General features: G+C 38.5%; 1 protein-coding gene across 2 annotated transcripts in view; it reads left to right on the top strand.

Moving 5' to 3' along the window:
* The window catches only part of pdzd8 (PDZ domain containing 8), a 69,975-nt gene that overhangs the window by 31,759 nt on the left and 24,399 nt on the right, over positions 1 to 13,817 (top strand). The gene's annotated exons all lie outside the window — the stretch shown is intronic.

Here is a 13,817-nt window from a genome sequence, read left to right as displayed (position 1 = left end):
CTGAAATGAGAGGGGTGCCAGGCTGTTCGGTCTATCCTGAGGCTTTACTGCTCTCAGGTAGTTTTATCAAATCATAACTTGCTAACTGACATTTGCATAGAGTAAAAAATAAACTTAAAATATTATTAAACTAATTATAATATTTATTATTACATTATTTATAAAAACAAATTCTTACAAGCCATGCAACTGAATTTTGCATAATTTTTTTATTTAAATGTATTTTTTGTCACTGTGGCAGTGGAATTATTTAGCTATTTTTTTCCTTGCAAATCAGTGACAAACAACACAGGTTATTAATTCTGTCAGGAAAGTGAAACTGAACCTCATAGAAAAAATATTGTATTTTCTGTTTTGGTTTTTGCTTAGGGACTTGCTATTGGCTGTTGTGTTCGCATAATTAATTAGGTTGGTCTGTGCAGGTTTTGGGGACTGTTTGGGGGTGTTATTAATTCACGTTTAAAAGTAATTGGGGGTTATAGTTATGTTTCAAGTTCCATTTAATTTTAATAATGTCGTTTTATGTTATGACAAAGGCTTATTTTTAGTTACCATGGATGAGATTTGTGTTCCAATAAGCTAGGTGTGGTCCTATTACTAATCATTATTGATGTCGCTTGCGGAAGGTGTAGGTACAGCATGCTAGTGCAATAAAGAATGCTCGTATGGCCGGGCTTTACTCTCTGACTACAGATACAGGGGGTGCGTCTGTCATGCTAATCTATCCTGTCAAAGTTTGTTTTAGCGGCAGTTGTAAATGTAAACATGGAGATGCAACAGGGATAGCGGTCTGTGCAGTGCATGGTCACAGAGTAAAATGTTCTGCTTTTGCCTTTCCATGGTGCCCCCTCCCGTGAGGGTCGTTACTCAGGTCCAACATAACTCGCGGTCTGACGCCCCTGTGCTCAGCATACGCCACGCCACCTTCACCCGCGGAATTTCGCCATTCTAAGGTATGTGTTAGTGTGCCTTTAGTGTTAATGTGAAAAGTGCACATTGCTTTGATATGCAACACAGCCCTTCAACTGTACAGGCTGACATGTCTTCACTTCTGGGAGTGTTGTTCAGAGTGCTTGTGAAAATGACAGCATGTTCAGAAAGTATTTTAGTTTTTCAATGCATTTTAGAAAAGATGCAGAGGGATAACAGTTGTTTTTGTGAAAGTTAGGGTTGTTCGTTTGTTTATAAAGCAAGTCATTTTTATTGAGTACTAAATTATTTAGGCCTTTGTTGGTGAGGCTTTGGTTTGTTGTAGAACTTGTATCACATCTTGTTGGTTTGTTGATTGTCCACCAAAATGGACAGATTTGTGAAATGCCTTGGGTCAATAATAAATATACAGTTTTCTCTTTGTAGAAATGTCTATTTGTGTTCCTTTTGGAGTAAGGACACATCGTAAACCTTTTCTAATTGCAATACTTTTAACAAATCAGGCTAACAATTACAGTGTCCTCCTGCTGACATAAGAGAACAACGACTTCAAAAACCTATTTCAACTTAACAGAAAATGTCAACTTAAATTGCTCTCTTCCAGTTTTTGTATCTCTCCTCTCTATTAAAATAAATCAAATTGAAGAATGTTTTTTTTATATATCTCCACATATATTTAATCTCACAATCTGTTTGGTTATTTTTTTTAGGTTTTGACATATTAGGCCTTTCTTTGACATTGTCTTGCTTGTCATGAATGTAAAGTGTGGTAATTATTGCCAAAAAAAAAAGCTTTAACATTTATCTGAAAAAAGTCTAAATCACAAAAGATTGCAATCAAACAAAATTACCTCATGCTGCTGTAGATCCAGACTGATCTCACAGTGAAATCAGTAAGCTAAAACTAGGCTATGCTTACCTAAATGCGAGACACTGCCCCCAGTGGCCAAAGCGGTAAGTGTTATTTGGCGTATGGGCACCTGTGAGCAGATTTAGGCATGGGTGACATGGGCAGTGGCACGGGGTGCCCGCACCCTGGCTGTAATACACTGGAGAGGAATGCATATTTTATAAAATGTACCGACCAACCCAAACCTAAACCTAACCATCAGTGGTGTAAAAATTTAATGTTAGAGAGAAAAATGTAATCTCTTAATCGTGCTCGTCACTGGTTATGCGAACACGATGACTGCCTGGTTTCAACACAGGATCAGGACCCAGGTCTCCTATGCTGCTGATGCAACATGTTTCCAGTCGTGCCACAGATGAAGGTAAACACACAGGAGCCGATGCAAACATTTCTGATGGGAGAAGCCGCTTGTCAGTAAGTCGGAATAATGTGGCCTGATCCTAGGGTACTGGAACTATCGGAAACAACATGAAAACTTCCTGTGTGATCATGATGCTAGATGATAGATATAATATATATGTAATGTCAGACAGTGTGATTGGTATCAACTCGTGTACCTACTGCTATATCCAGGTTTTGAAGTAAAATATGTGTAAACTTCATTCTAAACTCAAACATGGCAAAGCAAATAGACTAGATTTCATCAGACGTCTGAGGGTATAATGGGCTTCATTCATGAGATTTTTTTGTGCAAATCATTCTGTCTGACATAAATTTTAGTATTCATGAAAGTTTTTGTATTTTCAAAACGTTAGTCGGTACAAACAAAATTTACACCTGCTCCTGACCATGTGTGTAAGTCATCTGAACATGTTCTTTCAGACAAACTGCTATGACCACATTTTGATAGAAGTAAAATTAAACAAGTAATGAAAAAAATTAATAATTAAATGAGTGTGTAACTATTCATGGATGGGAAAGAGGGAAGCTGGGACCGGTTTGACAAACACGTAGACATTAATTTCTTAAACATAACATAAAACAACTTCACGTGCTGCTTCCCCGCAGACACGCCGAACACACACACACACAGCTCCGTGTGTCTCTCTCTCCCCGTCTGCCGCTGTCTCCTCTCCTTAAATACTCCCGCTGCCCCTCACTGGAATGCGAGACCGGTGTGGCACACAGGTGGAACTCATTCACCACTTATCTTCCCAGCCTCGCTCTGCCCAGATGCCGCTCAGCCCCACCCTGCTCACCACAGAGTGAAATTAACCTTCAAAAATAACAAATAATAAAAAGAAAAAAGCTATTATTTAAAAAGCATTTCTTTGCTGCTTGCATTTATTTTTTAAAGTATAATTTTTTCCCCAACACTGCTTATCGTTTTTCCAGCAGAAGTTCTTGACATGGGGTGAAAGGTTCATGGAAAGACGCAGTTTGCGTTTGAATTTCTCGAAGAAAAAAAATTATGCCCTCTAACATGACTGGCTGGACTTTTTTTTATTGGTATGAGCTCTATAATTTAGGTTTCGTAATTTAGTATAGGCATTGGTAAATCATATTCAGTTGATAACATATGGTCAATGATAATGCTGTTAAACCCATAAATAAACGTATAGAGGCAGGTGGATACACAATACAACAGGGGAAAGAAAAAAAAGCCTGTTCTCGTAGCTTGCAAATCTGTAATATCTTTTGTAAGTATATCACTGTTACAGTCTTGGATTTACTAGAAGTTTCTCCAATGACGCTGTCAATGTGATCAACTGAACCAGAGAATTGGTGGACGTCCTCCTGCTGGTGTGAACTAAATATATGTATATATTTTTTTTACACTAAAGCTTCATGTCAAACCATTTTTATTGACCTCTTGGACTATTTAATTCACAAAAGAACCTCTGATGACAGCAAAAGCATGCGATGACTGTAAGTTCCTCACTTTCTTTTCAGAACGAACATGCGAGTGCTTGATAAATCAATATTTTACGATGTGAATGCACTCCATATAAAGAAGAAAAAAAAAACTTTTATTACTGTTCACATAGATGTGAAAAGGTTCCTATTCTCATTCAGTAGCGAGTCTGAGGCCTTCCTTAAATGGCATTTCATGGGCGTGGATTATGATAATTGTGAATGAATGTACACGCATGTCTATTTACGGATATTTTTAATTCATTAACATACGTTTTATGAACAAATCTGGGGAATATGAGCCTTCGTGAATCCGGCGTAAAGTTTTCGGGAAGCTACATTTTCCGCGTAAATTACTCCCAATTTTTTTTGTAGATTTACGAAATGTTCATGAATGAGGCCCACAATGAGTAACGTAAACACTATTTATACATGTATTTGTATTTACCTTATACTTGGAGGTCAACTTACAATAATACTAAGGGTGGGTAAAAATATTGTTTTTCCCGATGCATTGCGATCTTCATTTATCAATTCTTAAATCCCAAGATCTATCCTTCACTCAATGCGCAAATCCTCTACTACAGTGTGAGGAAATCACTTGCATTTGTAACCAAATTTCACGCTACGTGACTAAAATCTGGATTACACAAACCGACTTTGAAAATCACTACAGACAAAATCTGGGCATCACACGCCAGATTACTGGGGATCATACACTACCAGACTCTTTCAAGTCAATCTGATCCAATCTGATCACAAATTCACGTGGAAACAATGTTATCAGATTATTTGTTATGTTTTCCAGCCCAATGATTGTGGAAAATTATCCTGAATGTATAAAAAAAAAAAAAAACACAAATAGTGCATACGAAATTCAAAGCATTCCAACCATAATACCAAAGAATAGCCGTTACAACCTTAATGGTGCAATATATAACAATTTTCATATAATATTTGTCTTATTTTTTGCCAATGTGTGAACGGTTTGTTATGCAACTTAAAAAATGAGCCCTTCCCGGACTTCCTAGGTTGCCTATTAAAGCCTGTAGACTGATTTTCATGCGAAGGGAGGGGGTTGCTTTTGCCGGGAAAATCCAAAGAATGTGACGTTTATGCGCGCTCCCAAGAGCCTTGCCTCAGTACGTCTCTTCTGCTATTCAACAGCGACAACAAACTGCAACACTATGTAACGTTATCTTAGAGATGGAATCCAGTAAACGTCTGGCTCCCAGCACAACACTGACTCCTACACAAACTCCGAGTAAGCCAACAAAACAAACTAAAACATTTCTCTATTGAATCCTGTCTGGCTAAGCGGGAACGTGATCGTGGTCGAGCGAAAACTAGAGTGAACATCGGCAGGGCATTTGATTCCTGGAGGGACCTTCGTTCGGTTTTGGGGATCAAAACCGACCCTGAATTGGCGTTCTTCTTATTGGACAGGTAAGCTTACATAACTGCAAAGCATGTGAAATATAGTGCCATAAGGATTGATCGGTTTAATTTTAGCTAAACTATAATAACACATGAAATGAATGCTAGACAATGTTCAAGATAATGCAAAAAGACCCATTCATTAGTGTAACATAACTTGGTTATACAGAAAATATATACAATCTATTATTTTAAAACAATAGCGCATAGATACACTATACTGCCAAAAGTATTCGCTCATCTGCCTTTAGATGCATATGAACTTAAGTGACATCCCATTCTTAATCCATAGGGTTTAATATGACGTCGGCCCACCCTTTGCAGCTATAACAGCTTCAACTCTTCTGGGAAGGCTTTCCACAAGGTTTAGGAGTGTGTTTATGGGAATGTTTGACCATTCTTCCAGAAGCGCATTTGTGAGGTCAGACACTGATGTTGGACGAGAAGGCCTGGCTCGCAGTCTTCGCTCTAATTCATCCCAAAAGTGCTCTATCGGGTTGAGGTCAGGACTCTGTGCAGGCTAGTCAAGTTCTTCCACACCAAACTCGTTCATCCATGTCTTTATGGACCTTGCTTCGTGCACTGGTGCGCAGTCATGTTGGAACAGGAAGGGGCCATCCCCAAACTGTTCCCACAAAGTTGGGAGCATGGAATTGTCCAAAATCTCTTGGTATGCTGAAGCATTCAGAGTTCCTTTCACTGGAACTAAGGGGCCAAGCTCAGCTCCTGAAAAACAACCCCACACCATAATCCCCCCCTCCACCAAACTTCACAGTTGGCACAATGCAGTCAGACAAGTACCGTTCTCCTGGCAACCACCAAACCCAGACTCGTCCATCAGATTGCCAGATGGAGAAGCGTGATTCGTCACTCCAGAGAACGCGTCTCCACTGCTGTAGAGTCCAGTGGCGGTGTGCTTTACACCACTGCATCCGACGCTTTGCATTGCACTTGGTGATGTATGGCTTGGATGCAGCTGCTCAGCCATGGAAACCCATTCCATGAAGCTCTCTACGCACTGTTCTTGAGCTAATCTGAAGGCCACATGAACTTTGGAGGTCTGTAGCGATTGACTCTGCAGAAAATTGGCGACCTCTGCGCACTATGCGCCTCAGCATCCGCTGACCCCGCTCTGTCATTTTATGTGGCCTACCACTTCATGGCTGAGTTGCTGTCATTCCCAATCGCTTCCACTTTGTTATAATACCACTGACAGTTGACTGTGGAATATTTAGTAGCGAGGAAATTTCACGACTGGACTTGTTGCACAGGTGGTATCCTATCACAGTACCACGCTGGAATTCACTGAGCTCCTGAGAGCGGCCCATTCTTTCACAAATGTTTGTAGAAGCAGTCTGCATGCCTAGGTGCTTCATTTTATACACCTGTGGCCATGAAAGTGATTGGAACACCTGAATTCAATTATTTGGATGGGTGAGCGAATACTTTTGGCAATATAGTGTATATCAAAATGACAGTTGTGATGGAATCACATCGATACTGAATTGTGTCAACATATTTATAATGTACAGTCTATTTTATAAACAGCTACTGTCATCATCCACCAAATTTAGCTAACAGCTATTGAAAAATCTGGCTAGTTAGCTAACGCCGACATAGGCTATCGTATAAATGCAGTCAATGTATCATGCAAAGAAAAGTGATTACTTCAAACTACAGTCTCGCATAGTCAGACCTATATCCACACTTTGTTTTAGCCCTGCTCCAGCACTGGAGAGTCAAATATAATATACAGTCTCAAAGTTTGTAGTAAAACAATCATAACTGTGTAATTTTAATTATGCTACCTCTGTCAGCATGATGCCAGTGAATCACGTTGTCTCTTGTTCGTTACGGCATTGTTTTGGTTGATACTCGCGTCCCTATGGAGTGTGTGCACGAGCACGAGCAACAGGTAGCTGGTCACAGGTGTCATTAATAACAAGGGTTTCTGAGTCTTACATACTGCACCTTTAACAACAGAATTAAGCTACGAAATGATAAAGTTTTCAAAAACCATACTTTTAGCCCCCTTTTTATTTTTCACATAAATAGGCAAACACACACACACAAATTTTGATTGTGTAGCCATAGCAAGACTGCAGCGCATTACGCCTGTGAAACATGAATGCCACCAGTTTAGTCCAATTTATGATCGCTGTTTTTGAGCAAAGAGAATATCCACAAGAAATGTATTATCATACGATAATGTTTAATTAGCTGCCGTTGACAGAATCGCTGTGTTTTTTTTAATGCGCGTACAAATGGCTGTTGTAAACAGCGCGTGTGCGCGCTCTGGACTGTACTGTACGCGTTACCCCTAGATTGTTCTGATGAGAGAAACTACAGATGAGAAAGAGACTATAATATATGAATAAATGAAGACGCATACGTCTGTAAGTGCGATTTACACCAGGAGAAGACAGACAAATCTCACAAGCACCATTAATCACGAATTTTTGAAAATGCGGTTGTCACTACATGAATTTCTCGGGAGTTAATTTGGTTGTAGAATGCAGTTGTCACTCCCGTATTTTATCAGCTTGTGTGTGTACAGAACAGGATTAAGCACTAAAAGGTAAACTGACAACTGAATTTATTTTTGTACGTGGCCATTGTTTAGTTTAGTCATGAAGTGTACAGCAGCAAAATCCTTTCACAGCGTGTTTAGTAAAAGAAACAACTATAAAAAAACATTTAAATCTAACCATGCATCGCACAGATGAGATAAAGCCATTCGAGTCCTCTCTAGTTAACATCACCGGAACAGGCATACATCACCACTGACACAGCATGCTCTTGATGACTCTACATCGACTTAAGGGTTCACATTTATGGCATTAACTAATCATATAACCAGTGACATGAAGTGTGTAGGAGAACCTGTATTGCAGAGTGTGTGTATGCAGGCATAAGTGTGTTTTTGCATCGTTGCCCAGATTTACGTGCACAAATGCAGTTATGATTATTTAAAATACAGAGTTGTGTCTGGAGATGCACAGTGGTTGCTGTGCGTGTTTTCCGTATGTTTATCAGCTTCTCCCAGGCTCGCAGATTTCGAGACCTCAGCAGGGATTCAAACACAGGATTAGTACTGATATCATCCGGAAAAGGTCATTGTCTTTCTATCCTTCTCTTGCTCTCGTTTTCTTCCACCTTTCATCGCTTTCTCCCTCGCTTCATAGGAACTTTCTATCAGCTCATTGTTTTTATTTTTGCTTTTTTTCCTCATCTCTCTCTTACATTTCTCATATCATAAACAAATTTGTAAATGTACACTGTGTTGTCTGAACATGCAACATATATTTTGCAAACAGGCTGAAAAAAAACCATGGTAAAACCATCTTGTACCTCGCTTAAGAGGTTTTTGTGTGCATGCTGGGGTATTGTTTCAACACAAGCAATTTAAATGTTGAAGTGTGGGACTGAGCATATTTTTTTAGTCTACGACTCTGGTGCAGAGAGTCTAACTTAGTTATTACTGATAACAGTGTGATACTGTTCCTCTGGGTTCTTTTCATTTGTTCTTATCACCTACCGGTCCAGCCGTTCTCTCTGCCGACCTGCACGACCCTGCAGTTCACACACCCACCAATGTCCATTTCCAGCCCACGTCAACAGTCTCATACACTGATCTGAGGTCAGGTTGGGTTTGTTGGTTCTAATATATGAACAAAGTTTCCCTCCCTTTTGACAGAGGAATACTCTTGCAAACATACACATACAAGAAACATACACTTGGGGGCCTGGGTAGCTCAGTGAGTATTGATGCTGACTACCACCCCTGGAGTCACAAGTTCGAATCCAGGGCGTGCTGAGTGACTCCAGTCAGGTCTCCTAAGCAACCAAATTGGCCCGATTGCTAGGGAAGGTAGAGTCACTTGGGGTAACCTCCTCGTGGTCGCTATAATGTGGTTCTTGCTCTCGGTGGAGCGCGTGGTAAGTTGTGCGTGGATGCCGCAGAGAATAGCATGAAGCCTCCACACACGCTACATCTCCGTGATAACACGCTCAACAAGCCACGTGATAAGATGCGCGGATTGACGGTCTCAGACCGGAGGCAACTGAGGTTCGTCCTGCGCCACCCGGATTAAGGCAAGTCACAACGCCACCACGAGGACTTAGAGCACAATGGGAATTGGGCATTCTCCAAACTGGAGAGAAAAGGGGAGAAAAAAAAGAAAAGAAAAAAAGGAAACATACACTTGACCCAGATTTGACATTTGACATTAAGTGGTGACCCAAGTAAAAAAACGTAAACTGTAAATAATGTAGCCTGGTCACATTTTCTTTTTTCTTCCATAGTTTTGTTCATGATTTCAAGTATAAGGGCATGAATTAAGTGACATTATTTTAGTTGTTGATGTCATAGGTCTTGGATGTCCAGACTTTAAAGCCTTTTATTTAATTGCCCTTATATTTACAGTGCAATGCCATATAAGCACAGGTAAGACCATGGAAGGCTCCTCATTACTGTTACAAGGTCAATGTAGAGTCTTTCTAAAAAATAAAAATAAATTATAGTATTTGTTTTGAAAAAAAGATTCCATGGAGGGAGAACCATGGCATTGTTCGTTCAAATCCAAACACACCTGCACCTACTTTTGGTCGTGACCACTGATTTACTGTATAATATAGAACTGGATTGCTGATGACGTTATAACAGTGAAGCCACTGCGCCGCCTTATTGCTCTGCCCAAACATTCCAGTGTGCGTATTGATTGAATAGAAAATCATAAAGTTTTATGAGTAAACAGTAGTCATTCAATCACTGATTTTATATCTGAAATCTGCCTGTAAATCCCTCTTCGCAAACATCCTACACGTAATTATTTATTTATTTAAAGTTGGGAAGTTTTCCTGTTTCTTGAAAGCCAGAGCGAGTTAGATATATATCTATGTCCACATTCACACAGCAGCAGAATACGGTTGTCAGTCCTGTTTTGAGAGCTTAATACGATAATGTTCACACACAGGATGGTTATTTACAGATGTGACAACCACATTCTATAACCGAAATGACATCTGCAATTTTTGAGGTCTCACAACCGCATTCTCAGCAAACCTGTGCTGTGTCAACAGAACCGTACTGGACAACTAATTGTTAGTAACACCATATACAGTGAGAGACACACTGTACACGCGCAGGGTTGGGAAGGTTAATTTGGAAATGTATTCCACTACAGATTACAGAATGCATGCTGTAAAATGTAATTTGTAACGATTACTCAAGGTCAGTAACGTATTCTAAATACTTTGAATTACTTCTTCAGCACTGGTAGATTTTTTCACTTGTTTTGACTATAAAAACTCTGCCAGTACAGTAAGACAAAATACACGTTAAAAATACATTCTCTGAAAAACCTAAATATCTTATGCAGTGTTGTTTCTAAAACAAGATAAATCAATTTGATCTTGTTTTAAGGATTTTTAGATATTTATACAGGAAAACAATACAAAAATGATCAAGAATATGATTTTTGCCCTAATATCAAATGTCTTACTAGAAAAAAAGAAATTATGATCCAACAATCTAACGTGTGCATGTAAAATGGCTAGAAATAGCATTTTAGCTTAGCGTAAAGCTGACAATTTACACAAGGTTTATTTCTATTTCTTCTGCTCCAAACTTACTTCAAACTTACATTCATACGAGCAGACAGAGAAGTAACACATCATAAGAAAGTGTTTCACCGCTGTTCAAATGCACTTTGGATCACATCATTTATATGTATAAATGTTTTCCATCTGAAAGGACTAAATATTAAATGAAACAAATGACAATAAAATGCAAAGTAATCTCTTCAGTAATCAAAATACTTTTTGAATGTAACTGTATTCTAAATACCAATGATTTAAATTGTAACTGTAGTGGAATACAGTTACTTATATTTTGTATTTTAAATACGTAATCCCGTTACATGTATTCCGTTACTCCCCAACACTGTACATGCGTGTGTTTTTATGTGGGTTTTCATTAATTCACAGAGACGAGGATCCAACTGCTGTTTTCCACTGGAGCTTCTCGTAGGCACGAGCCGCTCGGCACAAAATCTGTCTGGTAAATCTGGTAAAAAAGCATTTAAAGCCGCTGTCGGTTAACTATGATCTGATGGATGAACTCGTGCCTCGATTGGACTTGTTTGTTTAATAACACAGCGTCAATTGTAATAAGACATATTGTTGTGGACGTCGCCATCTAGTGACGTTAAACATAATTGTCACTAGAGGGCAAAATGCGACTGTCGTATCCGCAGGTCCCAGATGGTGAAACAGAGGCATTTTTGCCTATCAATCATTGATGCTCAATGACATTTTGGGCACACCAAGATGGCCACGTGAACAATTCTGGTGACTTCACCTCCTAGTTTACCATTGCGTCAGCAATCCAGATATATACATCGCGACCCACCAGTTGAGAAACAGTTTCAGCTGAACAAATTTAAAATGGACAGCATTTCTCTTCCAGGAAAACAAACTAAAAATATTGATGATGTCATCTTTCACTCATGGGTGTTTACAAATTTTTGTCCAATGCAATGCTCTCTAGAATGAGAATGTCCCTGCCCATAATAAAACCTACTTCTGACTCTCAATAGCAAGTAACAAATCATGGTTCATAGCTGTGATGTACATTAGATGCTACTGGCTATTTTAAATAAAAGGGTCATTGCCTTTTCCAAATTTCAATTTTTTTTTTTTTAAATAGGAAATATTTCAACAAGGTAAAAACATTAGCTATTTGATGGGGTCTTTTAATACCTGACTAAATTTTGTCAACCAAGACATGTTCATTTACAAAGTAGGCAGAACTTTTTGTTTCTACATAATTGTCAACCTGCACAGATGCTTTTGCTCTGATTGTCATGTTTTGTTGTTGAGTTGTTTATACTACAGCCAAATCTTCTGTATTATTGTTATTCTAGATTAAAAATGCATTAAAAATAAGACTGCTGTGAGAATAAAGCCATGTCATCTCTCTTCTAAATGCAGTCTGTATGAGGTCCGTACAATCAAAAAAAAAAAACATCAGAGCGCTGCAGGAGCTGCATATGCAGTGCTTGTATGTGTGAGCACATATATGTGAGTGTGTGTTATGGAAATCTAGCCCTTCCACTAGGATCTCTCCATCAGCGTTGTTTACAGGGTCATGACATTGTTAAAACATGTTACCTCATCTCAGTGAGATAAGTGGTTTTATAGTTTATCTTTCCTTTTTTCTAGTTTTTATTTTTATAAAGTTGATTAAAATGTAGTTGCCATTCCTGTCATTTGAGTGTCTAATTGTCTTGTATGTGTTATATTTGAAGTCCTGTTATGTTCAGCAGCAGCTTATGTGGCATGTTTGTGTATCATTTTAGATGTGTGCTATTGAGTATACACACACACACACTTGTGCATTCATTTTGTGGTGTATGGGATACATAGCTGATGTGTTTGTATTTCCATTTTCCCACCAAGATTTAAATCTTATTTAAACCAAAGAGAAACAACCTTCTGTATACCTGCTTTTTCAGGATATCAAGGTCCTATTCATTTTGGCTTATTCAGATAAAGAGATCTCATAATGGCTGGTCTTATCACTACCATCTCTCTTGTGTGTTCATATGAGTGGGCAGCACTGAGGACTGGCATCATGTTGGCTCTTGGGCGTGGCATCCTGAGACTTCAGTTCAGTATAGTTAAATTTGTGTGCTATGTGTGATGTCCCAGCATATTATGAGTATGTTTTGATGGAGAGTTCGATCACAGGTAGACTACTGGTAAAAATGCTTATATTTAGCTTTCTTTTCTAATTAAATACAGTTTTCATCACATATTGAGCTAAAAGGTTTATAGAGAAATGTAGGCTACATGAATTTCTGAATTATTTAGTATTTTGCATGTCCCCTTTTTGATTTAATGACAGCATGTACTCAAGCTGGCATGAACAAAACCTGATGATTCATGTTATCACAGCATGATCTTGCAATGTTCAAAAGAGCATCTTTTGTGCTTCAATGGAAGAAAGGAATCTTCTCTTTTTTTCCACTAAGCAGTTAATATAGTCACACATTTGCTCTTGTGTGATTAGTGATCTAGAAATAGTGCAGAATCTTTATTTTAAATCAAAACTTTTCTTTGTTTTAACATTTTCAAAGTCCTAAAGATTTGTTTATTTCGGGGTTTGAAAATAAAAAAAAAACTTTTTAAAATTAAAAGCAGATCTTTAACCAGATTTTTAATGCGCTCACAGACTTTCAGACCCCACTGCATATGCATGTGTTTGTGTGTTTTTGGAAGGTTCTCTCATTTCGAAAGGTTTCCCAGGCTGTTTGGCTGGTTTGTATTTCCAGTTGATTTTGCTCTGTGTGCTGATGATGATGATGCAACTGATTTAACAGATGTCTCTGTGCATGATAGAACGCCTGGTGGTCATATTACCAGCATGTTATTGCTTTCACACTTAATGTCCTCAAAACACTATAGACACCAACAACCATTATAGGTTGTTAAGGCACCATCACTGAATTAATTCTTAAAGGAATGTTCCGGGTTCAATACAAGTTAAGCTCAATCGACAGCATTTGTGGCATAATGTTGATTATCACAAAAATTTATTTTTTCCTTTTCTTTAAAAAAAGCAGAAATTGAGGTTACAGTGAGGCACTTACAAAGAAAGTGAATGGGGACAATTTTTGGAAGG

This window comes from Myxocyprinus asiaticus, chromosome 20, assembly GCF_019703515.2.
Source record: "Myxocyprinus asiaticus isolate MX2 ecotype Aquarium Trade chromosome 20, UBuf_Myxa_2, whole genome shotgun sequence".
Lineage (NCBI taxonomy): Eukaryota > Metazoa > Chordata > Actinopteri > Cypriniformes > Catostomidae > Myxocyprinus > Myxocyprinus asiaticus.
Note: the sequence above shows the minus strand (reverse complement) of the source record. Positions and strands in the feature narration are given on the sequence as shown.